The sequence below is a fragment of the Harpia harpyja genome, chromosome 4, assembly GCF_026419915.1.
Source record: "Harpia harpyja isolate bHarHar1 chromosome 4, bHarHar1 primary haplotype, whole genome shotgun sequence".
Classification (NCBI taxonomy): domain Eukaryota; kingdom Metazoa; phylum Chordata; class Aves; order Accipitriformes; family Accipitridae; genus Harpia; species Harpia harpyja.
In genome coordinates, this window is record NC_068943.1 from 42,723,663 (window position 1) to 42,739,193 (window position 15,531).

The window sequence follows — 15,531 nt, forward strand, 5'->3', positions numbered from 1 at the left end:
TTGTCTTGTAGGTTCCCCCCGCAGCATCCTTTCAAGTCCTGTTCCTCAAGCACACTATAAAGCCTAAAAGAACTCCAGAGTGCCATCCTACTGCCCTCCCACATACACATCTGGGCACTTTATTCCATACAGTCACAGAGTTTGTTAGAAGGGCTTTTAAAAAGAAGTCAGTCACCATTTCTCCTTTGAAGTGTATAGAGAAGAGCACAGAGTAGTTTCAGTCATATTCTCTGCTCTCATTAATGCTCAACAATTAAAACATATTCAGTATGGGTTTTTGCCATGATCTTAAAATATTTTATTGGTAGTATAAAGTTGGGAACATTAAAAGTCAGTAGATTTAAGCTGCAATACACTGACTTACGCATTCTGATCAAGACTACTTTTTTTTAACTTCTGCATAAGCAGTACAGATTACATAAATGCTTCCACTATTACAAGAGATACAAAGAACTAACCAGAATTAGTATTTCATCACATTCCTGTGAAACTATTTGTTCAATATTGACAATAAACCAGGGACTATCAGTTGTACAAGAGAAGTATGCAGGGAGTAGTTCAAACATTTGATTATTTCGAGGTAGCAAGGGAAGCAGCTGTTAGCCTCATAGACAACATCTGACTGTCCTAGATTAGAGAAGCATTTGTTTACTCCGTTCCCAGACTCTTAAGACTAAGAGATGAAACCTCACATCACCATACCACACTGGGAGAATGCAGTGCCCAACATTACCTCAGTGAAATCACAGCTTAAGTGAATCAGTTTTCTCCCAGTAAGGCATGATCTCCTGAAAAAATAGCTACTGAAAATAGTAAGAAACAGAACTATGACTAAACTATAATTCAGGATAATATCTGGACAGGTCTACTGCATATTTCACATATCTGTTTAACAAGACTGCTCTCTGAAGTCCAGGACACATTTTGCAAAATCCCAAGTTCAACAGCTTGAGTTAGTTGCTTCCTGTAGCTGAAAATTCCTAAAGGCAGGTACATCATCCTTGCCACTGAACCTGATATTTGACACCAAGCCATTTCATTCTCAGGTCTCTCAAGCTTCAACATTTTCAGCCTCTATTTCTCCACTACTCCCAAGCACTTTGGACAGTGAGGGTGCCACATTTACAAACTCAGCTTCTTGCTTTACAGGTATCTGAACAAAAACTGGTGGTTCTTCTGGAAGCTCTGTTGTTTCTTGCACGATCCTGTGCTGTGGCTCTGCCTCACTTGCTGCAGTTTCTGCATCGCATTCCCTGCTCTCCTCGTCTTCCAGTTCACCTAGGACTCCATCGCTTGGCTGGCGTAAAACCTCGCACAGTTGCTCGGGCTCTGCACAGCATAGGCTCTCCATCTCCTGTGCAATTGGCATACTAGACTGGGTCTCTTGCTCTGAGAAGTCAAGCAGCTGGTTTGCTGGCTCTAGAGATTCCCCTTCTGGATACAGGGACTCCCAAGGCATTGCAGAAGTAGAGTACATCTCAGCCATACCATTTGCTACGACTTCCAAAGGATCCACTCTCTCCCTAGCCTTCTGCAGAGCCTGCACAGTCAGCAGAGAGGCTGTCTCTACCGCACATGTAAGCTCAGTACTCTTAGCAGATCGAGGACTTATTTCAGCAAACTTCGCCCTGTCTGTTTCCTCCACATCCTCAGCAGAAAGGTAGGTCTCGGTCTCCTCTGCCATCTGCACAGCACACAGTGGCAAGTTCCTTCCTATGAGACTCTCCCCAGTCTCTGCAGGAGGCTTGATCTCACAGTCTTGGCCAGCTGCAGTTTCACTTGTGATTTCTATGAAGTTGAGAATATTTCTTTCTTGGAGAGTTATTCCAGCACATGAAACACAGGCCTCTGCCTGTTCATCAGGCTGCTCTTTGTCTGCAACAAGCTTAGCATCCTGAGCTGTGCATGTAACAGGCTGGGCCTCAGAAGCATGAGGAACAGGTTTTATTTTCTCTTCTGCATTACCCACTTTCTGTCTTTCTTGCTGGTTGTCCACCTGGGTTAAGACTTTAACTTCTCCTTTGGTCTCCCCATCTGCAGGGGCCACCAAGAAGTCCATGGAGTCCCAGGCTGCCTCCCATCTCTCAGTCATCCCCGTGGGATGTGCAGCAGGGCAGGTCTCCATGTTCACCTCCACAGCATCAGCTGATGGCCATCGGTCCTGGCTCAGTGACTGCACCTCTTCAGAGCCTTGTTTAGAGACTTCCAGGGCTGGAGAGGAAGGCTGCGTATAAGTGCATATCGATGTTTCCCCCAAGGTCTGCAAAATTGGCTTGGTCTCACTGGTCTCTTCATTTGCTTGCTCCACCTTTTGTTTCTTACATATCCAACAAATCACACAGCAGATCTGCTTGCTGAAATCACTCCCCATGTTGTCACTCAACAGAACCTGCAAGAAAGAACAACTGTGTATCATAACTGCTTCACAACAGTTTTTCCTTGTACACCAAAGGTTTGTTAGCTTAGTTCCTACAGAGGTCTGTACACTCGCAGACAGACTGCAGGGTCCTGCATGAAAGGACAGGCCACCCTTTACATCAGAAGCTGAACCGAGTTTCATACACCAAAGAACATCTTCCTACCACACCTTGGGCGAGTGTCATTAAGGTAGAAGTGACAATAGCACCACTGTACCATCTTACCAGTTTAATGGCAAGGGATTTGCAGCGCTAAGGCAGTTCAGAGTTCTGAACTCCACACTAATCAAGGATTTGCATCAGTCACCCAGGCATGTTTATTAATTGGCAAGGTAGCACTCGACACCAAGGAGCAGCTGGTGTTAATTCTGTTAAGTAACATAGTTCAGGTGCAGCATGTTTACAAGGGCAACTCCTTCAACTTGAAGGGGGAATTGTGTTTACACTTTCAGCTAGAGTCCCTAAAAAATAACAACAAAACCAACCAAGCAAACAGTCTTTGTTATTTAGGATAAAAGACATCAACTGCCTGCAGTTGTTAACCACAGAGAAAAATATTTTCTTCTAGTTGAAGCCACATTGGCTTGTTTTCTTTCCAGGGTCAGTACAGAAAAAGTCAGTTTCAGACTATGGGGTAATCAAGACAACACAGCCACACCATAATCCATTAATTGTGTCAAGCACCAAGGCCCAAGTATTTTGGAGCACCATGTTTTCCACCTTAAAAGCTGGCATCCAGCCTCTCCACCAGAAGCACAGCATCATATTTACAAGAACTGTTAGAAACATAAAAAGCTCAAGGCATTAAGTTAAGCAAAGTGCCCTTAAGCACCAAAATATTTCTGACATTCAAGCTTATTTTCTGCCTTCCTATTGCATTACAACAGAACACTTCGCTTAAGAACCAGCATTCCCAATACTCACATGGTTTCTTCCAAGTTTCTATTTCTACATTTCCACTTTAAAAAAAAAAGACAGGAGAACGTAGACCATGGAGCCCTCTCAACACCTAAGTACACCCCTAAATACTTAATTGCAAATTAAACCAACAAGTCTACTTTCATTAGGAGGACCTTCAGTTGTGAATAAGACTTCCAGCATTTGAAAAAAACCCCACATACTATCATTTTAGGACACAAAGTGAGTTAAAAAATCCCACAGGATGATCCCAGCCTCTTGAAATCTACACATTTCCCCAATACATTTGTTCTAACAGCAGATGTTGTAATTAACTTACTGAAAACTAGAGAACAGGATTAAAGATCTTAGATTAAAATGGTTACTTACCAGCCTATGACAAAAGCAACAGACCACAACAAAAACCTCCCAAATACCTCTTAGACCTCAAGCTCAACTTAAATAGTACTGAGGGGTCACACAAAATCACTTCCCCCAGCCCCTTGAACATGAATTCCCCAAATCCTTAGTTCCCTCCCATTCTCATTCCCTTCTGGGAACAGCTGTTATGGTTACATCCTTTATTTTACAGCTGGAGGTGTTTTACTGGCCATTTCGTGTTGCTTTTTATCAGAGGGTGAAGTAAAAATAAAACGCAGCTTCTGTTTATTGCAAACGAGCGATCACTAGCAATATACTGTAACAACACACTGTCGTAAAGCAAGACAGGCAGAGGCATACACCAGAGAGTGGTTTTCACGGAGCAGGCTGTGTCGGGCAGTTTGGGATTTTCCTCGGCTCCATCTGCCATCTGCAGAGGGAGAGAATTCCAAAGTGTTGCTGGCTTCACTACAGTGGAAGTGGGGTTGGACATCCTCTAAGCTGGTCTCCTGACGCCTGTGGCACCTGTCTCACATCATTAGTAGGCTCTGAAATATTAGTACAAGGATGATGCATATATGAAACGGAAAGGCCGACTTTTGAGTAACAAATGGAAGAGTAGTGACAGCCCTCGTTATGCTCAAGACCCAGCGGCTGATGCAGGAAGAATAAATAAGGTTTTCCTTCTGGATGTTTGTATTTCCTAAATAGGCCCCTGCATTTTGTGACTTCCCTCGTTGTGACTGCAGAGAAGTGTAAATCGTTTGAGGGCTTCTTTTCACCTCAGTGCTCAGAAAGTTTGAAATCAGGGTTACGGCTGCATTTTCAGTCCACATGGACTTTTTCCTCTGTTGTCTGTTAACATCCATTGCCTGCCAAGAAAAAAAGACCGAATCTGTGTCTTCAGTGTTAGTCATGTCCTTGGAGACCCTACCTGAATTACATGTCCTTACTAAGTGAGGAGAGGGCACCCTCGAGGCTTTTATGTAACTCTTCCTCACATACTTTTATGCATTTTCATAGTTCTTTTGCTTAGTGAAGAACATCGCACCCCAAGAGTGAACCTGACCAGGCTCTGCAGAGTGCTGGGTTCATTCTTTCTTCTCGTCTCTCAGGGCAGCCTCTGTTTTTTACAAGTTTGCCTTAAACCATCGAGGGTTTCTTCCGGCTGGGCAGAAATTCTGTCTCCTCTCATAATGTACTTTTTTTCTGCCTCCACAGCATGACATGGATGTTTCTGAAGGAGCAGACATTCTCCCCGCCAAAGCCAGCACAGGGTACAGAACAGTGCTAGTAATAAGCACAGCGCTAGTGCAAGTGGAGTCAGCATGTTGATACCTTAGTACTAAAACTGAGCAGATACATTCCATTAACGCTAAATAGTTGCTAAAATAATAGACATGAAAGCTGGCTTTTTATTTATGGTTGTTCATTAACAGGGGAAGGGCATAATAGGTAAATGATCTTTTCCAATGGGAAGTAAATATGAAACAAGATATAAATATTTTTTGGTGAGATTTTTTGACAGGTTCCAGTTGTTTCAACAATTTTCACAGCCTATAAGGAAGTCCTTTAGTCTGCTTTCATTAATTTTTCTCATGACTTTTACCACCTGTAGGTATGAATACCACTAGTTTGGGCCAAATTCAGTGAAACCTGCCTCATCAGGCCCAGTCAGGGAAAAAAAGGCATTCAATTCAGAGTTGGATGAATAGCAAACCCTTGCATTAGGCCTGGAGAGAACCAACAGTTGCCTGTTTTAAGCCTGGTCCCCTCCATGAGCTCCCTCCACCTTCCAGATTTTTAGTGGGGGTAACATCAACCTCCTTGCCAAATAAAACCCCTGGCCACAGCATGAATGTCACTCATGGCTCGCATCTTGTCCCACATGACACTCACCAGCTACAGTGCAGGCTGCATGTTTGATGTACATACAAGTGTGCATATTTAAGTAAATAGAAAAGGGAAGCAAAACACTGTTGCATAGTATTGTTTTTATATTAGAGGTGCAGTTAAAATTGAACAATGATGCAATTACAGTGTATAAATAAACCACATGAGAAGGGTCTTCTATTACAGGATTAGAGAAAACCTTCTCCTTTAGGAAAGGGACATTGCATTGTTACACAAATAGACTTCCTTGCCTTCAAGGAGAAAGACTACAGCTTGGACTTATCCTGAAGAGACTAGAATATAACCATCACAGGCACACATGCAAGAGTGGTAGATGGGGAAGCTAAATAACACTTAACAGTCAAAGAAAATTAAACCTCAGCTCACTAACAGCAAGAGTAGGGCCAGCAGCCAAAGCACTGAAGTCATACACCACCTGGAACAGAGGGCAAATGAATTCAGTTTGTGAACAGAAGTATCCACAGGACATATACACTGTATATGACAAAAACACCCTAGCATATTTATATATAAACATGGTTACATTATTTAGTAACTTTGAAATGATCACATTCTCCAGTTGCAAGCAGGCAGATACAATGCTGTCCTAGGGGAGAATCAAGGTTGGTATGTTACAGTTTTATTACAACCATTTTGTTTCCTTGTTGATCACTGAAATCCATGGCATTTTACATACATACATGTCCTCCAACCACTTATTTCTACAGCACACAGGACACGTTACTTTTAATGACAGTCTGCCAAGTTTCATGCTCCTACTTCAAGATTCAGGTTCAAGGCTCTCACTCTGATCCCACCGGACTGCTTCCGAGTGCTGTCTTTAGTCTTGCAGCACAGCTTGATCATTCTCTTCCTCAGGCAGGGGGCCAGTGCCAAGGCTGCCGTCACTCATTTTCATATTTCTCTGTGCCACCCTTCAGCATCCCAGAGTTCTAGAGTCCTCTCTTTGGCCTCCATCATAAGCTCAGCTTCGCAACTTCTTTGAATTTAATTTAGTCTCAGGTTCACACAGGAGACTGCTTAGTGCAGTGACCAATACAGCAGTTTTACAAATGGTTGATTTTGCAGAGAACAGCACAAATCTTCCTTATATTTTATTTGTTCCTCACACATTCAGTATCACAGCAGCAACAGGCCTAGATATTAAATCAACTATAAAAATATCGTAAGTGCATTTAAAATGAGAGGGGTCTCGGCTGAAGCAAAGCAGCTGCTGGCACCTAGATGAAGAATTATTTCTCACCCACAGGTAAACAGAACCTCAGGAGCATCCACATACTTGAGCCACTTCCAAAAAGGCAGTTGTCTGGTTCCTTTGGGAAAGGTGAAAGGGCAAAACAGCTGGTCCAGTCATTTTTATTGTGACGCTCAACAAGATGCTGATCTGGAGAGGGAAAGATGGGGGAAAAGAGCATCAAGCTCACATCACCTCAGCAAGCCATTTCATAGACTTGTAAGGGAAGTGGTGCACAAATTCCCCATGGGACATCTGAAGCATCCAGATGATCATCAGGGAAATCTTTACTTTTGTGCCCAGAGACTTACAACTGTAGTACTGAGGATCCACAATTTAATAGTGAAGATAATTTACTTTGTATAAAAGTTAATGTTCTATTACACAAGACTGCATGGTGCAAATATTTTGAAGTGGAACACGGGCTTTGCCTTTGTGGGGTAAGTAACAGTATGAGAACTCACTCCAACACATCAAAATTGCTTTAACAACATGCTTTGACAATGTATTCTGACAGGTGGTTAATTACAGCAGTATTTCAGCAGGCACTGCATTTACCCTTTGTTTTACTACCAGGTGGCACAGGAATATACACCATGCCTATCAACTAGAACTCCACCACATCATCTGCTGCAAGTTAAACACAAAGCAAAACAGTTAAGTATTACACACTTCCCTTGTTTTAGCACGCATCCAGACAAGTTACAAACCCCCTGCCCAAAGCTCAGCCCACTACTTCTCCACACATCCCTGAACATTATTTCCATTCAGTTTCTCCTCACACTATTCCCTCTTGTTGCACATGCAAGATACCAGTTAAACACCATTTTAAAAGATTTTTACATCTATATGCTTGTGACTTGTATTTAAAAGTCGTAACTTGGGTTTGAGTCTTGACGTGTTAAAATAGTAAAATAAACAAGAGAAGTCTCATTTTACATGTTTCCTTAGTCTTTAAGCATGCTTTTGCCTTGACAGCATTGGAGGAGGACACACACACTTCCCCTGTCTGGTGGAGCCTACAGCACTTGCCTTGCAAAAGCTTAACTGACTCAACAGACAAGCTATGAGGGGATGCATTGCTGTGTCAGAGCACTCACACAGGCCCACAGTGCTCAGACATCAGTGGCAAAAATCACAGTGCCCCACAGCTGGCCACAGGGTGCTGGCTGAACAGCCTTTTGCCTCTGCTCTGCCAACTGGCCAGAGCTTCCACAATTCAAGCGTCCTGTCACCTGAAGGCAGATCTGCTCTAACAGCACATTGAGATACAGATGGATTCCATATCCCCAAGCAGGGCCTGGTCACCTGCCAGGGAAGCACAGCCAAATTCCTTGCCAGGGCAGTCAACCAGGTTGCCCATGGGCATTGTGAGGAGGATGTACCAGCAGGGAATCAGCTCCCAGTTCCCACACTTCCTCACTCAACCTCTTCCTTCAAGTACATCCATGTATATTGACTTTAGTGATCACGATCAATATTCCAGAGCTTTCAATACAGACAGAAAGAGACCAAAAGCTTCAGTGCAAATCAAGCCCCATTGCTAACATGTCTGCCCAGCATGAACTTAGCACTTGAGCTCTGTTCACACTTTAATAGACAAGAACAAGATTCTGCATTTTGTATCTCATGTAGCTCATTATCAGACCCTGTTCTCATCCCTCTCTAATAACTCTATTCAATAAAGTCTCCAGATGTTTTGCATATAGGTAAGCCAAGCTAGCTCACAACTGTTACAAGAACTAACAAAGCCTGGAAGCATAGACTGACTGGAGGAACAAGCAGTACTGAAAGCAGACATAACTATCTCTTTAGACCAATGACAACTGCAGCTGAAAAAGATGTTTTTCTCCAGAAACCTTGAAGCACACCCCACCTAAGAAGTATGTCCTGGACTGAGCATAAACAGGGTTAACATAGATGAAACAGTTATGAGGCAATCTAGCAGCACAGTAAGTGAAAGAAGGCATTTTTAAAAATAAGAAACTGCTTTCAACAGAAATGAAACTTCAGAGCATATGGTTCAAAAAAGCTTTGAAGAATCCATGTTGCAGACATCTTTTCAAGCTAGAATGTCAAAAGTGTCAGTTTGACAATCTCAGAGAGCAAGACCTCTTTTCACCTTATTACAGTTATTATCACAAGGACTTGTTGTTCAGTCACTGCAAAGAGGCCACAGTAATTGGAGGAGAGCTACATTAGCTCAGCTTTTAGAGTGGTCTTTTTTTTTCCCCCCATCCATTATCCAATGTGACTCCCTGGGTCTAGTTACAGCATTACAGAAAAAAATGACTTTGTTGTAATTGGATGACTGAGGCTGAAAACACTCAGGCTAGAGTGCCAGCTACAGGGTTCAGGTTTCTTTGGGTCCTGCATTGTTTTCAGAACACCGAATCTAACCACAGCTTTCATACAACTGCATTTACATTAAAACTGCAAAAACTGTACAATATCTAAGTGCCTATAACCAAGTTTCAGTAGTACAGGGCTTGATGCATTAAGGAACTTCACTGATGGTCTGGAAATATAAAGTATTTATTTTAAACTCACATCATATTCTTCAGCTTTTAACAGACAATTCTAGTATTTACACAGTTTCCCAGAAGACAGTTACTCATGTAACAAAACAGAACAGAATCAGTCCAGTTACAATATACACCTGCTAGGAGGAGGTAGCTCAAGTCACTAGAGAGATCATCCAGTACAGGCAAATGACATCGGTAATGCCATTTACGAGCAACAATAAACATACCTGCTATCATTCATTAAGTACCACATTATGCAATGGACAGAAGGACAACATACTGCTAAGGGGAAAACCCAGCCTGTAATTAGACACAAAAGATTATGCAGTTGCTGTAAACACCCCCCCCCCCCCATTCTCTTCCAAAAATCAGCAAGTTTATTGACCAGGCATGGCAAGTCAGGTACCAAGAGACTGTCAGATGACATGACACCCATCAGCTTCCAAATGCAGCAGCCTGAAGAATAAGCTCCAGTCTTTCCCCACTGCATGGCCTGCAATAGAAACAGAGCAGAAATACAGCCTGCATGTCTCAGGCCAGAGTATGCAGTTTTACAGAAAATTCAGCCTGCCTATTTTACTCCTAAACTTTTCCAAGAAAACTTACCAGTGCAGGGACCCCTCCTTTCTCCAAGGCTGCAGCCTACTGTTCAGCAGTCAGCAGCACTTGTAAGGAACACCACTGTCAGAAGATGCCCTTTGTTCACAAGTCTAACCCCGCAAAGAGTAGGTCTCAATCTGGTAAAGAAGCTATTGCCTTCCAACTGTGTGTTAGATAGGAGACACCATGGGAAAACATATACAACAGCATGGACATTTAATACAATGGGGCATAGCAGACAACATAAAAATCTGATGTCTAAGATCTGGTAACATATTAATAATTATATTGCACATAACTGACTCATTTAATACAACTGGAATAGTCTCATAATTGTTACAGAAACTGTCTCCAGAGAACAACTGCAAACACCTATCAAGATCATCCTCATAAGTGAATGATGTTGGCAGCAATACAAATCGCCACCTACCAATGCAGCTTCTAAATCTGCTAGGGGAGTATACATCCTACTGCTGACAATAAAGGAACTGCTAAATGCAGTTAGGCTTTTTTATTATTTATTTGTTTCTCCCTAATTACACTTATTTCTATACAACAGTGATGGCAGTCCATCAGCATTTGTTCATTCACTAGAGCATTTCATGATGCCAAGTCAGGCTTAAAAATAGACTCCTATGTGTTATGGAGCTCAGTTCAGATACTATTTCTTGCATAGAACATGAATGGTTATATGGATGAATTTATCTTACAGCTCTCCAGCTTGCTCTTCGTTTCCCAATGCACTAAAACTGCATCTGTAATCATGCAGTAGATTGCAGCAGGCTATTAAATGATCTGTTATACAGTTCAGCATACCAGGCCAACTTCCATGTGCATGCAGGATGCTAAATGATACACCCTGACCAAAACTTCTGTTTAGTTCCTTTACATCTACGTGCTTACGGACACCAGCACTCTAGCTTGAACTCTGGCCCTAACACTCCTGGAGGGTCGAAACTCAGGCTTTCAGCAAGGCAGAATCTCACAGTTGGATTAAAAACACATTAAAGCCATTTTGGGGGTTGAGAAGAGGTTAAACTGTTTGCCTAGATACAGCTGCAACTATGCAGCTCCACACCAGTGTGGTCACTGTGCTGTGACCTAAATTTAATTAAGAGGTACTTCCACAGGGACAAAGAGGCTCCTGAGGTACTGCTCTGTTAAAAGGCCACAGAGTCAGAAACTGGCAACAGTACTATGCAGATAATAGCCTTATCCCAAATTTCAGACTCATCTCCTGTTAGCAGCTGTCAAATGTCACTTGTACACGTAGCACAGCCAGAAGGGCCATAAAGGAGTTTTCTCCATCAATTCAATGGCAGCTTAAGTGGTCTGTAGAAAGACAGGTCAGTTTAGGATGACAAGCCTCAAACTGGGGACAGGATGCTGATGAAGAAGTGACATCTGGAAGTAATAATTGTGTACATTTCTAGATTTGGGGTGAAAAGCTGCATTTTCTCCTTCCAGACTAACAAGAAACCTAGATGATTTCCTGACTTTCAAAGACAAGGCAATATACGAGCTCTACTTTTTGTGACAAGGCAGGAATCCTTCCTATTATATATCATTTCTAGGCTGGAGATTCAGACTCAGCACACCATGGCTAAGACCAGGACAGGTGCATGAATTACACTTTCTAATGCATCCCACTTCTCTGAATCCAACTTCTGCCTCTCCAAGGACTGCTGTTCCTCTATTAACTGTCAATTTGCAACTACAATAGCATGACATTTCAAGGTAACACTACTGCAAATGCATTGACATTGCTTGATTTCAAACTGATATACCTCAATTTGAGTCTATTTAAAAACTCTAAACAGCTGTCACCTAAAATTAACCCAATAACAAAAGTTGATAAAAACCCTAATATTGCCAACAAAACATCCCATGCCTTCTTTCTCCTGTGATGATTACTTTAATTCAGTGTCCTGGGTTCAGCTGGGATAGAGTTAATTTTTACAGGAACCTGGGAGGTCGGGGGGCATAGCCGGGGCAGCTGACCTGAACTAGCCAAGGAGCTATTCCATACCATGTGACATCATGCTCAGTATATAAATGGGGAGCAGGCTGGGGGGAGCTGCTCTCAACTTTCGGTGGGGGAAGTGGTGGAGCATCGAGTTCCGGGTGGTGAGCAGTTGCACTGTGCATCACTCTTTTTGTGTATTCTTTCATTAGTACCGTTGTTGTTGTTGTAACCTTTTTTTGTGTTGTCCCAGTAAACTGCCCTTATCTCAACCCTCGAGGTTCCAGGTTTTTTTCTTTTCTCTCCTCCGTCTCCTCCCTATCCCACCGGAGGGGGGCAGGAGGAGTGAGCGAGCAGCTGCGTGGTCCTTTGTTATCAGCTGGGCTGAAACCACAACATTCAGAAAGCTCATTTTTCCTCACTTATCTTAGAATGATTAGGGAAGTGTCTTCACCTACACAGTAAATATCAGTTCTACTAAGATGCATCATACTATATACACTCCAAGAGCAAGAAACTAAATGGTACACCCTTAAATGTGGTTTAAGATTGCCACACAGTTGCTGCAGAAACTGCACCCTCAAGAACTCTAAAATACATTTTGAGACCTACCATGTAATGCTAATGGCAATATGAATCACTGCCTAATTAGGCAGCTTCTAACAAGCTGAAGAGACTAGCAGCCTTCTAGTATGGTCCCCTCTCTCCAACATACTCAACTTGCCAGATTGTTGCTAAACACACATGCTAGTCTTCAAAGTTTGGTCTAAAAAACAGGTTAGTCAAAACAAATGCATCTATTCACAGCAGTACTGAATTCCATAGCCAATGCTTTCACAATCAAGGGGGGTTGTATCTTTCATATTATCTTTATTGTCCCTTGTTTAAGCATTTCAAAGCCAGAACTAAAAGAAAAATCAATAGCTCAAACTATTTTCTTGTATTCGTCAGTACAAGAACTTACTTGGTGGCTTTCAAAGTTACAGAGCTAGAATATATAGTAAGCAGAGAACATAGGCACGAGCTCTCACAAACTGATTAAGCAGAAAGCCCAGGTCCTGTAAAAAGGTGTTTGTGTTTGACATGTTCCAAACAGCCCCTGTAACAGGGATGGTTACTCAGTGTGTCAAGCTAAGCATCTTGAAGTCTCTAGGCCAGGGTTAAAATTCAGCTTTGGAATGAATACTCCTATGAAAATTCAACAGCTGGTCAGCCACCAGCAGGAGAATTATCAAACCTGTCACTTTTTCTGTGTCTAATCAGTACAGTGCAGTATGCCACCCACCACCTTTTCTGCACACTTCCTAAAATAGCTATGCTGTGACCAAACATTTGCTGATTGAAAGAGTATCCCAACTGCGTCAGCACACTCTCCACAAATTGTGGAATCATCTTTCACTGAACCATTGTATTCCAATTTCAGATGGTAATAAAGAGGAATCCTAAAATCCCCTAAATATAAATGTACTCTGTGCTCCAGCACCAGTAACATGTCTAGTATAAAACCTACAACATCCTACTATTAGATTTTAAAATGTAACTGAGTTTAGGACTAACTGCATTGCTTGAACCCATGAAATTAAGTTTGAGGCCTTGCCATTTATATCAGGTCAGAGCCCACCAGTACTTTCTCACTTTTACCCAAGTGTCAGAACTTGCTGAAGTACAAGAGATTATACAGATAATTTACACAGAAATCAGGGTAGCGCTCACCTTATAAAAGGTGCAGTAAGTTCTCTAGAGAAAAACTGCACATCCAACAAAAATTACCTTTATATGAGCAAATAACACTTGCAGCAATATAAGCATCTTCTCAGGTAGCCTCTAATCTGATAGGGGATTACATGAACTGCAACTGCTGATGGTTTGCTTTGTTTTCCTTTTCCCCAACTACAGTTATTACTATCAAGTTACTATACAAAATGCACAGCAATTCATAAATGATTGATGGCTACAGTAAGCTTTATAGAGCAAAATAGCAAACTGAATTATGCTGGTGATTTTAAAAGAAAGAACAAAAATTCCTACAAGTAAGGTGATCCTTCTGAATCCCTTTAACATTGAAAATTGTTTCTCAGGGATGTTCACTCAATAGCCTGAAGAGTCCCAGATATTAATGAAAAAACAGGAATTGTTGAATATACACACATCTATAACTGACTTTGTGCTGCAAGATTTGTCCTATTTGTAAACAGCACATGTAACTAAATGGATACTGCGACAACAGGTTCTCAGTATGAAGAACAGCAGGGAACATACAGAAGTATTAAGCAATTAAACAGGACTCTGAACATGCACTCACAACATACACAGGGCTTAGATTCAACATACCTGAAGTGACAGCTTCAGGTAAGGAGGCTGACAAAGTGGCAGTTCTTGTCAGCACTGTCACAGGATGAAGAAGTTCATTCCATCTTTTTCAAATCATTCATTAACTGCACAGAAAAAAAGTACTGTAGTATAGGTGAAAACATGCAAGATACCAAAGGTTTTGCTATCAGTGGAAAGCGCAGTTATGATAAGAAAGGTGTTGACGTTGGGCTGTACTTCCACAGAATCAAAAAACTTGAAGGTAACAAAACAAGCTAAGTTGACAATTTTAAATCAAGAGCAAGTTTGCTATCTACTAAAACCAGGCCAGAATTTCACCAGTAGAGGGGCTTTTTTTTAGTACAATGAAATCATCAGCTATGCTTTTAAAAACAGAGACAAAACCAACAGTTCAGCTGCATATTTTTAAATGGAAAGGGAGTGGAAGAAGGCCACAGAATTTTTGTTGATAAAAAAGGTTACAGACAGAGAGTGTGCAGAGCTGGCAGTGGTGAGAAAGGCAAAAAGAGACACCAAGGAAGACTGACTGAAAGAACAGAGAGAGTTACAGCAACCAGCAGTCAAAGGATTGGAGAGGTGCAACACCGATGTTGAAGGAAGAGGGGAAACAGCCAGCTTATTTGGTTCCAGTTAATATTAAAGGTAGAGTAAGTACAAAGGGAGGTAGGCACAACTAGTGTGCAGATATTAAAGAAACAGTACCTGCACAGCGAATGGCCTCCTGAGGGCAGCACAGCTATCTTGCACTTTCAGTCGTCAAGTTTCACGTTTTTCTGAGGCTTCACCCACCTCATCTGGAACTACCCAGGTCATTGAAATAGAATCAGAAAAAAAAAAAGATGAAAACTTTAATGGAGAACAGACTGATGGCATTTCCTGGGGTTAACAGGGACACTCTACAGAAACAGTCACATAGGAAGAACCCAGAAACACAAAGCCTCCCAATTAACTGAACACAAGAGTAATTGAGAGAACAAAGCCACAAAGGACTCTGGACCATGCCTTTTCCCTTCTCTAGCAAGCCAAATGAAAGCTGGCTTAGAATAATGACAGAACTGTCAAGCAATTTTGGAAAGAACAGTTGGTAGAAATGAATAGAACTTCAAAAACTAAAATAAAATTAAAGAGGGCCTTCATCACCATAGCAGAGAAAAAAATGACCTTCAGGTCAGCATGAGTGCCTAGAATTGTATGGAAGCAAGGGGAGAATATAGTCACAGAGCTTATAAATCTAACTAATCAAGAATTGTATCTCACACTTCAAGCTTG

The 15,531-nt window shown here is 41.9% G+C and overlaps 1 long non-coding RNA gene across 1 annotated transcript; it reads right to left on the reverse strand.

The window, feature by feature from the left end:
* Nucleotides 1–9,362: 9,362 nt before the first annotated feature.
* Nucleotides 9,363–14,343, reverse strand: LOC128140421 (uncharacterized). Its single transcript, XR_008234725.1, has 2 exons — nucleotides 14,263–14,343; nucleotides 9,363–9,861 (listed from the first exon to the last, which is right to left on the reverse strand). It is a non-coding gene; the product is annotated as an uncharacterized LOC128140421 (long non-coding RNA).
* Nucleotides 14,344–15,531: the final 1,188 nt, after the last annotated feature.